Genomic DNA, 15,364 nt, shown 5'->3' with positions numbered 1-15,364 from the left:
CCACATATGGTGTTGCGGCTAATTATAGGAAGCCGCTGCTGTAGAATGTCTCTACTGGGGCTGATGGTATTGGCAGCTAGTATGGTAGTCCCACCGCAAGTAGGGTATTGCCCCAGCGGGTGTATGGTGCGATGGATGTCAGAAGAAGGAGTCCAGCAGGTATTCAGTGCAACTGGTTTACTCACTTTTCGGGTGTTAACTGGTTGCCCAAGGCCGGCTGATTTGGCCTCCAGGTCCCCTTTGTCCCAGTGCCAGTCTGGTTTTCTGGTACCTTCTTCCCCTGCAGCTGTCTTTGGTAAGTGGGTCCCCGTGGTATGGAACACTGGGGATCTCCGGTCTGTGGTTTGTCCACTTCTGTCCGCCTGACGGTAGCGTGAACCCTGTGGGGTTGTAGTCTCTGGTCCTGTCCCCGGTTCTCTCTTTGCTACTGAGTCTTCAGATTCTTTAGGGTCAGCAAGGTCTTTGATGGTCCCCTTTGCTGTACAGGTGTTAACAGGTCGGCATGAAGCTCTTTCCTGTCCTAGGGTCCTGTACCCCATCGGTGCGTAGTTCCGAGAGTCCTCCACTGGCAACTACCTCTCCTGGGTACCAGGTCACCGTCAGCCCAAATCAGGGTGTCACTGCACTTCCACCTTTACACCTCTGCTGTCAACTCTAGACTGACTATTCTCCACAGTCTGCCCCTCTCACCTGGTCAACTAGTGGACTGGAGTGGCTCCACTTCTAGGCTGCCATCCATGGTCCCACCCTAGCTAGGTACCATTGCATGGGGGATTGTCAGGGAAAATTGGGATTACCTGGGTTCTTGTTGTTACCGGCACTGGGGTTCTGGGTCCCGAAGGCGGTAGGCCCTGTATCCTGGTGGGGATGCAGAAACTTGTATCACCCTGATGGTCTCAGGGGCGCTACAGTTCTTCCATTACTGCTGGTGACCTCGGACTTCTAAGGTCAGTGAGGTCCTGGTTGGTCCCCTCACTGTGCAGATTTTATCAGGTCTGCCTGGAGCGTTTGCCTGACCTAGGGCTATATACCCCGTCGGTGCTATGGTTCCGGGAGTACTTCACCATACTCCACCGGCAACCACACGCCTGGGCCTGCTGGTCACCATTAAACTCCCGCATCAGGGCAGTTACGTCCGTCTCCTCTCACTTACTAACTGTCTTACTGTCTGTCCCCTCCCACCTGGTTGTCGCCACTGGACTGGATCGGCTCCACCCCTGGGTGGCCATCCATTGGGTCCAATTCTAGTCTGTCACCAGTCCTTGGGGATGGGGGAAAACTGGGATTTTAATGTGTTTTGCTGTTACCGGCACTGGTCTTCCAGGTCCCTGGGCATAGGCCCTGCATCTTTGACAGGATGCAGTACCTTGTATTGCCCTGATGGGTTCAGGGGCGCTACATTACCCACTCCTGGTTTTGTCTTAGGGTACATGCCCATGATCAGTATGTGCAGTGTTTTGGACGCAACATGGTTCAGCTGCATCCAAAATGCAGCGTTGTACAGTACAAGCATAGTGGATGGGATTTCTTGACATCCCGTGTCCACTATGCTTCATTTATCCGCAGCAAACACTGACCTGCAGTGCGGCTTTCCAAGCCGCAGCATATCAATTGTTTGCTGCGGAGTCACAAGCATCCTCCGTAGGGAGAACACAAGTGAGAGACCGCAGCGCACTGAACCATGATAGTCGGCATAGTCTCCTGCGTTCTCCTGTGGAGGAGACGTGCATCCCCACAGGTTAGGACATGCTGCGTTCTGAATGCAGTGAGTCCTCATCATGGGCACATACCCTTAAAAATACTGAGGTAAAATACTGACTAAATGCTGAATATGATCTTAGAATCCATTCAGCTGTTCACTTTATCAACATAACTCCCAACCGTCCTGGTTTCTGCGGGACTGCCCCAGTTTTTCAGGTTTGTCCCGCACTCCCGCGGCTCACAGCTGATGTCCTGGCTCCTCCCCTCTGTTGCAGTGAATAAATTAAATTCTCATCAGATCTGGATTATCAAGGCGGCCGGGACTCAAACCCGTGAAGCTCATTGTTCGATAGGCAGCAGCTCTACCACTGAGCCACTGCCTGTATTGAAAAACATAGGAAGTTTTGGTTATCTTGACCTCTATATTGCAGTTGAGAAATCAGAAGCAGATTATTCAGCTATAAAGATGGATGGAGGGATGCATGAATGGAGGGAGGGATGGATGGAGAGATGGATGAATGGAGGGAGGGATGGATGGAGAGATGGATGAATGGAGGGATGAATGGAGGGAAAGAGGGATGGAGGGATGGATGGAGGGATGGATGGAGGGATGGAGGGAGGGATGGAGGGATGGATGGAGGGATGGATGGGGGATGGATGAAGGGATGGATGGGGTGATGGATGGAGGGATGGATGGAGGGATGCAGGGAGGGATGGATGGAGAGATGGATGAATGGAGGGATGAATGGAGGGAAAGAGGGATGGAGGGATGGATGGAGGGATGGATGGAGGGATGGAGGGAGGGATGGAGGGATGGATGGAGGGATGGATGGGGGATGGATGAAGGGATGGATGGGGTGATGGATGGAGGGATGGATGGAGGGATGCAGGGAGGGATGGATAGAGGGATGGATGGATGGAGGAAGGAAGGGATGGATGGATGGGGCGAGGGAGGGATGGATGGATGGAGCGAGGGAGGGATGGATGGATGGAGCGAGGGAGGGATGGTTGGATTGAGGGATGCAGGGAGGGATGGATGGATGCAGGGAGGGACGGAGGGAGGGATGGATGGAGGGACAGAGGGATGGATGGATGGATGGATATATATGTAGATATATGATAGATACAGACATGATAGATAGACATATAGATAGATGGATAGATAAATGTTAAATATATAATAGATAGAGGGATATATAGATAATAGATAAATACTGCATCTCTTTGTAGGTGAAGGAAAGAGTCAGATTCATTTGTTCCCATAAAACTACTATAAAGAAATGAGGAAAAAAGATACAAAAATGTTTTTTATTTTCACCACCTTGGATTCAAACCAGCAACTTTCAAACACGTGTCCAGCAGCCTCCTAGCTTTCCTAGCTGATGTAAGCTGTTTGAGCCACTAGGAACAACAATGTTAGAGGGAGGATTTTACATATATGGACCTACAATACAGCCTTTCACACAGGACACAAAGCTCCAGAGTCCAGCAGCGTTTCTATGTTCTGTATTCTAGAGAGAGAGGAAAAGAGATTTTTTTTCTTCTAATAAAATTACTAAAAATAATAAAAAAATAGAATGTAATTTTATTACATTTTTTTAATAAAATAATAAACATCACAAATCAGCAAATAACATGGGCATACGAGGGTGTCCCTGTAATCGTAACGACTCGAACAACACAGTGATTAGATTATTGATAGGGATCAGTAAATGGCGTAAAAAAGGCGCAATTTATTATTTTTCTTTATTAAAACCCATAAAAAATGTAATAAAAATGTATTGTTGAGGCCGTGTTCACATGTAGCGTAAATGGTGCGTTTTTTCTGCCGCTGTCCGCACCACGAGCGCAATAACAATCTCCTCTGATTATTGCGTGTCTGCTGTATTTTTTATGCATTGTCCCCTTATTTGATACATTTTTGGGGCAGATGTGAATCCTGAAGCTTATAAAGAAAAAAAAACACCAAATCCGCACAGTTCAGCGGCATCTTTAGACGTAAAAGGGTGGAGCTTTCATGACTTCTCATCCACCTTGCTTGGAAATTTAGTCCATGTTCACATGTAGTGGAAATGCTGCATTTTTTTCAGCTGTTTTTTGCACATTTATTCTGCTGTGTTTTATTGTCCAAGTAAAGTGGATGTGATTCCATGAGAAGACGCCCCTGAACTCTGCGGTTTTGTTTTTTTTTTCTCTGGAGGTTTCTATGAAGAGCTTAAAAAAAACGCAGGAAAAAGCTTCTCTGTACAATAAAAACCCTTAAAAAATGCAGATTCACATCTGAACCAAAAACACATGAAATAAAGGAGAAAAGGCCAAAAAAACGCAGCAAAAATGGAAAAACCAGAGAAGATTGTTATTGTGTAGTTTGGTGCCGACAGCGGCAGAAACAAAAAGAAACAGAATTTATGCAACATGTGACCACGGCCTTATAGGCACAAATAAGCAACATGTCATTAAGTGACACATAGAAATATAAGAAAATTCTGGCTGCTATGACTATGAATGAACAGTCCGGGACATCTGCTGAATGACCCTTACTGCCAAATGGGTGTGGCTAGGGGTGTGGCTAGGGGCATGGTCAAAATTGCCACGCTGCGCGCACTGCAGACTTTGTCCCTCTTTCCTTTCTTCAAAAGTTGGGAGGTATGCATCAATGCAGATCTTGTCTTCTTTAGTCGTTGTCTGATCCTTAAACATTAGTCCATTTGAATCAATTTCCATTGCTTGTTGTTGGTTTTTGTAGCACAAAGTTTTCGTATCCCTGCCTTGTTTTTATCATTGTCTCTTGATTTTGCGTTACTGTTTAAGCATTGAGCTTTCAGAAATACATAACAGGCTATCAGCTGCTCAGAAATTAACTTATATGTGCATGCTTGACAAGTTGGCCTTACAATATTAGCAAGCTGTTCAATTAAAGCACACTAATTTCTGCAATTGCTTGAAATACATGCCATCGTTATATCATTTGTTCATCTAAAGAGCTGTACGGTATATATAAATCTGTGGAGTCTACATCTGGAAAGTATGATATCTTGTAAATACCGCAATTTACTACTGCTTGATAAGAGAAAAATAATTTGCAGATTTTAGACTTGGATTCTGGTGATATTGTTTCGCCTCATTGAGATCAAAATCATATATAATACTAGCTAGCAGAATACCCATGGTTTCGCTATGTGAAATTGTTGGTTACTCTTGCTAAGGTTAAATTTTCATATGCACCCTGAATTTGACATCTTCAGAGTTTAAAATTAGTTTTTTCCTTAATAGTGGTTTCAATTACGTTTGGGAATGAGACTCTTAAAGAAGTTGTCCAGTTACCAAAACTGATTTTTTTTTTCCTCATAAATCTTGCTAATATGTGCCTCTCCACACACCTATTATGTTTTTTCAGCAATATTACGTTTTATCGTGATCTAGCAGCACATCTTCATTGCTGGCTCCAGCTCTGATGGGGTTAATCTCTCTTCTGACTTCCTGGGTTCAGTTACTACAACTCCCATAATTCTTTGTGGCTCTAGGGCTGTATCTAATGTATCTAACACACCCACTCAGCTCTCCTCTCCACCCAAAGCCTCCTCCCTGCCTCTTCCTTGTGGATGCACTGAGAGCAATCACAGCAGAGACAGCCGAAGCTCCCAGCTCTGCACAACCAGGGGAAGAAAGCGGCTATCTGTGTGTGTGTGTGTGTGTCTGTGTGTGTGTTTGTGTGTACAGAAATTATGATTATTAGCTGGCGCAACATGTGAAAAAAATAATTGGGGGAAAAAAAATGAAGGGGTCATGAGATTGCTTTTTTTCCCTCTTGCATAGTCTCTGTGTGTCGTCCGTATCATCCGTGTGGCATGCATTTTTCAGGCTACTTTCACATCAGCATTTTTTTTTTTTGCCTGTAGGCAAAAAAACGCAAACCGCATATGACCGTATCCTGTGGATTAAATGTGCAACGCATGCAACCGCAATTGTTATTTTACCGGATCCTTCTGCAGTGGGACACAGAATTTATCGGCCGGCACTGGAGTCAGCTGACTCCTGATCTTACAGCCCACACACGCTGCAATGGATGCAGGTTAATAGCAGTCACTGCCTGCTGCCGATCACATATGACAATGTGCGGGCTGTGTGTACAGGAGTTCAGCTGAGTTCAGATCAGCAGACTCCAGTGTCAGCCGATTAGGCTAGGGCCACACGGGGATTACTGCGATCCCCTCACATGACACTCGGCTGACGCTGGCAGTACAGCAGAGCCGAGTGTCATGTGTGTGCCTGCGACTGAGGTCCGACTGTGCGAGCGGACCTTAGCTGTGGGGGCAGTCCGGCACTCAGGAGGGGTGGGCCAGTGCTGCGGAGATGCGGGTGGGCCGTCACTGAGGAGGGGTGGGAGGGATTTATCTCCCTCTCTCCTCCATAGTCTGCTATTGCGATTCTCGCTCTGCACTCGCGGTACACCGATGTACCGCAAGTGCAGTGCGATTTTTCTCTAGCCCCATACACTTGAATGGATAAAAGAGAAAGAGTCTTGCATTACAATTGCAGCATGCTGCGAATGCTTTCTCGGTCCGATTAGGGCTGAGAAAATAATTGCTCATGTGCGCTGATACACAGGCTAATATTGGTCCGAATGGAATGCGATGTTTTATCACACTCCACTCGCACCGATTTTCTCGCAATGTGGCTTAGGCCTTACTTGTTCTATGTCCCCCTGCATCAATCGCAGCGTGTGTGGGCTGGAGTTCAGCTGAGTTCAGATCAGCTGACTACAGTGCTGGACTGAACTCAGGTGACCTCACAGCCCGCACACGCTGCGATGGATGCAGGGGGACACAGAACAAGTTATCGGCCAACACTGGAGTCATCTGATTACTTGTTCTGCTGTGGTCAGGAGTAGGCATGAGTGAGCAGTAAAATGCTCTGGTGCTCGATGGGCGAAGCCCATGTCGATTTTTTTTTTTTAAATTCATTAAAAATAAAAAAACAAACAAACACATAACCCTAACCCTAGAGTTATGGGTAAAAAAAACAGTGTGGGCTCCCGCTGCATTTTCTATTGCTAAGGGTAACCCAAGCAGCTACTGGCTGCTAACCCCCGCTGCTTGGTGTTACCTTCACTGGCAATGGAAAATCCAGGGAAGAGGTTTTTTTTTCAAATTTTTGCCTAAAAACTTTTAAAAAAAAAAGGACGTGGGCTTGGCTATATTTTTTCTACCCCAGCCAGGTACAGCAGGCAGGTATGGGCTGCCCCCAACCCCCAGCTGCCTATGTGTACCCGGCTGGGAACCAAAAATATAGGGAAGCCCTTTTTTTAAAAATTATTTCATGAATTTCATGATATAATTAAAAGAAAAAAAAAATGACGTGTGCTTCGCTCATTTTTTATGTGTCCAGTCAGGTACAACTAGGCACCTGGGGATTGGAATCCACAACGCAGGGTGGCCCAAGCTTTCTGCCCCCCCCCCCCCCCGCTGCGAATTGCAGTCCACAGCCGCCCCAGAAAATGGTGCTTTCATAGAAGCGCCATCGGCCATTAAGAATCTACAATAAAGGGTTAAAAAAAAAAAAAGACATCACACAGAGAAAAATACTTTATTAGAAATAAATACACAGACACATTAGGGACTCCATGTTTATTACTCCCTCTAACCCCTCCACGATCAAAAGATTTCTGTACTCACCATGCCATGAGAGAGAGGGAAAAGAGAGAGAGAGAGAGGGAAAAGAGAGAGAGAGGGAAGAGAGAGAGGGAGGGAAGAGAGAGAGAGGGAGGGAAGAGAGAGAGGGAGGGAAGAGAGAGAGGGATGGAAGAGAGAGAGAGGGAGGGAAGAGTGAGAGAGAGAGAGAGAGAGGGAGGGAAGAGAGAGAGGGAGGGAAGAGAGAGAGAGGGAGGGAAAAGAGAGAGGGAGGGAAGAGAGAGAGGGAAAAGAGAGAGAGAGAAGAGAGAGAGGGAAAAGAGAAAGGGAAAAGAGAGAGAGAAGAGAGAGAGAGGGAGGGAAGAGAGAGAGGGAAGAGAGAGAGGGAAGAGAGAGAGAGGGAGGAAGAGAGAGAGGGAGGGAAGGGAGAGAGGGAGGGAAGAGAGAGAGGGAGGGAAGAGAGAGAGGGAGGGAAGAGAGAGAGAGGGAAAAGAGAGAAGTGAGGGAGAGGGGGGAGAGGGGAGTGGGAGTAGAGAGGGGTGGGATAAGAGAGGAGGGGGGTGAGAAGAGAGGGGGGGAGAGAGGTGCTCTGTCACCAACTTGCTCCACTCTGTGACTTGTGGTGCAGGTGACAGAGTGGAGACAGTTGGTCCACAGTTGGTCCCATGCAGCAGGACAGATGACAGAGCAGAGCGGTGACATGATCTGCTCTGACACATGCAGTGCTGCATGTCACCAGCTTGTCAGTGTCTTGCTGCGTCCTGTAGTGCTGCTAGGAGGAGCGCACATGATCACACTGCCCGATACCGCCCGTTCTCCTGACATCGGAGCAGAGCGGGCGGGTGGAGAGTGAGATCAGTACTTACGTGACAGGGGGGTTTCAGCTGAAGAACCCCCCCTGTACTCCACACAGGCGCCCCATGCCTCACCATCTCCGGACGCTCAGCCCTCTTCACTGCTCCACACTGGCATCCTCCGGATCCTCCCCTCGATGCTGGGCTGTGATGTACAGTAGTCACCGCTCACAGCCCTGTCAATCACTGTGAGTGGCGCCAGCATCCTCTGACGTATCCGTCCTGTTTGAGAGCCTTGAATTGACGGGACGTAAGAGGATACTAGCGGCCGCAGCACCAGGAGGTCATGTGACCGGCACTGAGCGTGCAAGATATCGCCGCTCAGTGCCAGAACAGGAAATAGAAGCCAATGAAGAAAAGACCTAAAATGGTAAGTTACACCCATAGAGACAATAAAAAAAATGGGTGAACTACCCCTTTAACACACAATCTTGTGCTGTTACACAATTTTGGTGGGTCAAACAACATTATCGGGGCTCCTATTTTTAAAGTGGGCCTATGCGGTGGCATTCCAGGAGGCTCCTCAGAATTCATGAACTCCAATGGGTATGTGATGCCCTGGACTATCAGGTCGTCACAGGGTATTGTGCAATCTGCCCTTCTGTGCAATATCCACCTCCTCTTTGGTTATGGGTACCCAACTAATGGTGTTGCCAACATCAGCCAATCAAAATCCTAGGAACACTCTGCACCACACCCACCAGACACACCAGTGGACGGCCTGAGTGGAATAGGGTCGCCCACTTGGGGGGTTGGTAAGGGTAGGTCAGGAGTGTCAGGAGTAAGTCAGTGAAGTAGAGGAACTGAAGGAGAGAGGAGGTCAGGAGCCGGGCTCCTTGGAAGTAACTAGGTGGCAGACGGTGGTCTAGGTCTAGTAGGAGCTGGACCCCCGATCACAGGGGATCGTGATAAGGGGCACGGAACTGTTCAGGAGGACAGTCGGCAGCCTTGTACCATCACTGGGCTGGGACCAGGGCATGACAGGGTACGTGGACCCTAGGTCAGGGAGTAGCTTCAGGCAATCTAACAATTTACCCAATAAGAATGGAACCTTCAAGATCCGCTCTCCACCTGCTCCAAAAATTGGGGTACTAGAGCAACGAGGGGGATAGGACTTTCCACTAAAACGGTCCAGGAAATCCCAAGCGTGATCCCTGAGAGCAAGCTCCCTCAGTTAGCCACACTGAGGAGTGGGACCCGACTAGTTCTACACTACCGGGACCAACTGACAAGTGAACTTAGTGCCAGGAGGAAGGCCAAAGATCATAAGGCAACACCATCGGGGACGGGACCTAAACTAGCTCCCCTCAGTGGCAGCGGTGTCCAGAACTTTGGTTTACCAAGTTGTCGGTATCAGCTTTATGGACTGAGTGAGTACGCAGGTGACCCTTTCACCCCCAACGGCACTCCCAAACACCATCACCGAGTTCCGAGGCATCCCGCCTACCCGTGGACGGTTCCAACACCTAGCTTCCCCACTCCACCACCACCGGATACTCCCAACTGCAGCGGTGGTACTCCATATTACCACACACCACGGGTGGCGTCACGAACTCTAAATATACAATCCCCTGTAAATACCCCCTTCATTTGAGTGGCCGCACGACCCCAGGGTCCGGACACCCCTCGATCCACCGCGGATCCGGATCCTAGCAGCCCAGCTGCTGACGCGGGGGCGGCGCAGGTACATTACGGCTTGCTCACTATCCATGACTGAATCAATGGACATGTATGTGGTCAATGAACCACGATTTATGAAGCTGACACTATCGTTCTGAGGCTCTAGGATTGTGCGTTCATAAAGCCACTGATGGTTGTTAAAATTGTTACAAATATCAGGGAAAAATTGGTCAATTACCTTCAGTACTGAGGACATCATTTTGCAAAAGTCTTTTGGGAAGGAAAATAAGCCAGTCGTGAAATATGTAGGGAACTTGCCGTTTCCAAGGCATAGTAGGTGGTATCTAAATTTTTCCACAGTAGTATTTCCTATCAAGTGAACCCGCGTATTAGTAGACAGAGTTGGCTTCTGAATATCTCTCCATAGATGAGAAGATTTTAAACAGACATATATCTCATCTACTGGTGTTTAAGAACAGATAAAATATTAAACGTACAATTCCCCCAGTAAGCAATTGGATCCCCACAGATCTTTAGGGTGCTTTACACGCTGCGACATCACTAACAATATATCATCGGGGTCACGGTGTTTGTCACGCACATCCGGCGTCATTAGCGACATCGCAGCATGTAACACCTCTGAGCGACCTAAAACGATCGCAAAAGAGGGAAAAATCGTTGGTGTTGGGAATATCTCTCCAACACCAAAAATTGTTGACAGGTGAGTAGCGACGTTGTTTGTCATTCCTGCGGCAGCACACATCGCTATGTGTGACACCGCAGGAACGAGGAAACTCACCATACCTGCGTCCCGCCGGAAATGAGGAAGGGCGGGATGTTTGGGCCGCTCATCTCCGCCCCTCCTCCTCTATTAGGCGGTCACTTAGTGACGTCGCTATGACGCAGAACGAACCACCCCCTTAGAAAAGAGGTGGTTTGCCGGTCACAGCGACGTAGGCAGGTATGTATGACGGGTGCAAGCGACGTTGTGCGCCACGGGCAGCGATTTGCCCGTGTCACACAACCGAAGGGGGCGGGTACGCACACTAGCGATATTGGTACCGATATCACAGCGTGTAAAGTACCCTTTACTTTGCTAAAAGCTGCACTTTGGTTGCTATAGGCAACCTTAACAATCTTACTGTGATGTAATTTTCATAAATGAGGCCCTGGTTACTTCTGTATTGACTAAACCCAATCAGAATGACCTCGCTGTGATGCAGTTCTCATAACTGAGGCCCCAGTTATTTCTATACTGGTTATTGACAGCCGTTGCAATAATTATAGACATTGGAGCAACTTATCAGGTTGCCCATCCTTATCAACTGTATGATTGCGGCCTGTTTAAAAGCAACTCTTTGGGTGACATGGCTTTAATTCTTTAAGACCCTTTGAACAGAAACTATAATAGCAGCTTCAATGCTGAAAGCTGCACTCTAGTTGCTATAGGCAACCAGAATAATCATGCTGTGAGGTAATCATTATAAATGAGGCCCCAGTTACTTATGCAGTGATGCAGTGGCTATAGTCAGCCAGAACGATCTTACTCTTAGGCTATGTGCGCACGTTGCGTAAATACATGCAGTTACACTGCGCTTTGTAGCGCAGCGTAACTGCATGCGTCCTGCGTCCCCTGCACAGTCTATGGAGATTGTGCAGGGGCTGTGCGCACGTGGCGTTTAAGAGCGCAGCGCTTCGGCTACTGCCGAAGCGCTGCGTAAAAAGAAGTGACATGTCACTTCTTCCGTGTGCTTTGCCGGCAGCCCCTGCTCTGTCTATGGGAGGAGCTGCAGGCAGAGCGCATGGAATCGGCTTCACTACGGACATTTCTGCAGCGATTTAAAGCGCACATGTGCTCTTCAGATCGCTGCAGAAATTTCTGCAGTGAACTATACGCAACGTGTGCACATAGCCTTAGACAGTTGTCAGAAATGAGGCCCCAGTTACTTCCCCCGTGGCTCTAGTCAGCCAGAACAATCTTACTGTGAGGCAATTCTCATAAATGAGGCACAAGTTACATGTCATGGGTGTGCCCGCTCTGGAGAGATCTCTGGTGCGTCTGGGACCAGAAGATCACAACACCTTATTATGCGCAGGTCTGCAGCTTATGTTTGAGAAAATCTACTTTCTTTTGGTGCTGTAAGGGTTTAAGTACTCTTTCCTATCTAGCTACCTTTTGTAGCTTTAATCACAGGTGCAGCTCTTTGAGACCACTCCCCTTTGCTATAAAAAGTCATAAGTCTCACTATCTGAGGCCAGTTATAGAATTTTCAGTTTTATGCTGACCACTTTGGAAGGTGCCAGTCTCTGGGAGAAGCTGAGGAGTTGTGACAATTGCAGCAGTGGTGTTTACCTGCATTGGAGGAACTTGGGCTGTTTTTTTTTGTGTCTATTTTCCCCCTGTCTCCCTTCCCTAGTTTTGTATTATTGCAGTGGTGAGACTTGTGCTCTTGCCAGCCTTCCTACTAGCCAGGGTATGTTCAGGGAAAGTGAGGGCTTAGGCACGGGATCAGTGATAAGGGGAAGTACCTGTATAGGGACATTAGAGAGTGCAGGGCCCACCATTGTATATGTTCCCGGTGTACCCTGTGTGTTGCGATGCTCGCTGGGAGTACTCTTAAGGGTGCTTTACACGCTGCGACATCGCTAGTGATCTCGTTAGCGATATGACATGCCAGATCGCAGATAAGATTTGCCAAGATCGCACATAGGTCATTTTTTGTTAGCGCCGGTCACATGTGCGATCTCGGCAAATCGTATATGCGATCTGGCGTGTTACATTGCTAAGGAGATCGCTAGCAATGTCGCAGCATGTAAAGCACCCTTTATCCCTGGCAGAAACCCAATAGTCTCTGCATGACATTACTTGTGCACTGGTTGTTTACTTTAGAGCAAACTTTAGAGCAAGTTATCAGGTTTCCCCACCTTATTGAGTATGTGGTGGCTGTCCCTTTAACCCCTTAATGTCAAAGGACGTACTACACATCGCTTTAATCAGGAGAAGCAATTGAACTATGCAGTGCTAAAGTTTTCTACGAGGACTAGTAGAATAAATAAAATAATGTAAAAAAAAGGTTTGAAAAAAAGAAAAAAAACCAAAAAGCTCAAATCACTCCTCTTTCGTGCCACTGAAAATAAAACAGTTAAAATAAATAAATAAATAAAAAATACACATATACGGTATTGCTGCCATCAGAAATGCCCAATCTATCAAAATATAAAATCAGTTCATCTGATCGGTACACAGTGGTAAGGAAAAAATGCCAAACGCTAAAATTACGTTTTTTCGTGGCCACAACATATATTTTAAAATGTAATAACGGGTGATCAAAACAGCGCATGTACACAAAAGTGGTGTAGCCTATTTTTCGTTTTATAAGACGCACCCGATAAGATGCTTCCCAAATTCAGAGAAAGAAAAGGTGAAAAACAAACAAAAAAAGGGGGGGTCCGTCTTGTAATCGGGTGGTGTCTTACTGGAAGGGGCAGTAGCGGTGGTGGAGGAGGCTGTGCTGGTGCAGCTGCAGAGGCTGGGACCTGTGGCAGAGGCTGGGGCTGTGGCGAAGGTTGGGGCTCTGGCAGAGGCTGGGGCTGCAGCGGAGACTGGGGCTCGAGCTGTGGCGGAGGCTGGTGCTGCCGTGCTGGGGCAGCTGTGCTGGTGCTTGGCCTGCGGCGGCTGCAGACGGTGATGGCTTGAAAGAAATGGCGCCCAGAGTCAGCGCAGATTGAGCTCTAACAAATAAGGAATAACGTTTGGAACACCATTCTAAGTCTGAAGTGGGTGCAAAAACCTAAAAAAACATCACTATGGGGAGATAAGGTATGCACACCAGTGACTATGTAAGGGGAATACATGAAATAGCAGAATCTGCTGTGTGAATACTGACTTGAAAAATCCAATAGCTATATGCAAGAGTGAAAATGTGAAAAATGGAATCTGCATTACTGCCATGAACATATGAATAAAGAGAAATTTAGCTACTGAATTGATCAATGCAATAGAGCCCCAACACTACGCCAAAGTATTTCTCTACGTTGGGGTCCCTAGCTTGTGTGTGTCCTCTCATGCAGTTAAAAAACTTACCGTGTATGGGAAGCTGAGACCCAGGCTATTTATGCGTATGATATGGATTGGCAATAGGTGTGGTTGGGGAGGGTTCACAAACGAAAAACTACTAACAATAAGGAATAACGTTTGGAACACCATTCTAAGTCTGAACTGGGTGCAAAAACCTAAAAAAACATCACTATGGGGAGATAAGGTATGCACACCAGTGACTATGTAAGGGGAATACATGAAATAGCAGAAACTGCTGTGTGAATACTGACTTGAAAAATCCAATAGCTATATGTAAAAGTGAAAATGTGAGAAATGGAATCTGTGATGTTTTTTTAGGTTTTTGCACCCAGTTCAGACTTATAATGGTGTTCCAAACGTTATTCCTTATTTGTTAGTAGTTTTTCATTTGTGAACCCTCCCCAACCACACCTATTGCCAATCCATATCATACGCATAAATAGCCTGGGTCTCAGCTTCCCATACACGGTAAGTTTTTTAACTGCATGAGAGGACACACACAAGCTAGGGACCCCAACGTAGAGAAATACTTTGGCGTAGTGTTGGGGCTCTATTGCATTGATCAATTCAGTTCTCTTTATTCATATGTTCATGGCAGTAATGCAGATTCCATTTTTCACATTTTCACTCTTACATATAGCTATTGGATTTTTCAAGTCAGTATTCACACAGCAGTTTCTGCTATTTCATGTATTCCCCTTACATAGTCACTGGTGTGCATACCTTATCTCCCCATACAGATTGAGCTCTAGGCTGAGAAGAAGAAAAAGCCGAGATCTCATCTGCACAAGCGCCACCTCCATGCGCCAGTTTCCTGAAGTCCACTGGAGGAAGATCAATGGGCCGGAGGCGGCACCAGCACAGATGAGAGCTTGAGCCAAAAGTTCCAACTGCGCACGCGTCGACTCCGGGCTGCCTTATTTGAAGTCCTCACCGCCTGACCCGCAGTGCCAGTAAAGCCACCGGAGACCCTGCACAGCAGCCCCAGCACCAGCTGCCGGAGACCACATGCAGACTCCGCACAGCCGCTGCAGCAGTCGGAGACCCCGCACAGCAGCTACTGACACTGCAGAGCCACCCCAGCACCAGCCTGCGCAGACCCCGCACCAGACCAGCCACCACAGCCCCTGCACAGCCGCAGCATTCCCCCGGCCCCTTGCGAACCCTCTCCACCACCCCGGTAAGCTTCATTCAGATTAAAAGACGCACCACTCACTTTGCGTCTTATAATCCGAAAAATACGGTAATTAAAAACATGAGCTCAAGACGCAAAACATAGACTATCACTGAGCTCCAGATCCCAAAAAATGAGAACTCTACGGATCTCGGAAAATGGAGACAAATGCTCTATTCTGTTTTTGGAGAAACTTTTGAATTTTTTTTTCCACTTAGATAAAAGTGAAATTATACATGTTTGGTATCTGCAAACTCATACTGACCTGAGGCATCATACAGGCACATCAGTTTTATCATATAGTGAA

The sequence above is a fragment of the Anomaloglossus baeobatrachus genome, chromosome 3 (assembly GCF_048569485.1).
Source record: "Anomaloglossus baeobatrachus isolate aAnoBae1 chromosome 3, aAnoBae1.hap1, whole genome shotgun sequence".
NCBI lineage: Eukaryota > Metazoa > Chordata > Amphibia > Anura > Aromobatidae > Anomaloglossus > Anomaloglossus baeobatrachus.
The sequence above is the reverse complement of the archived record's forward strand: the minus strand, read 5'-3'. Positions refer to the sequence as shown.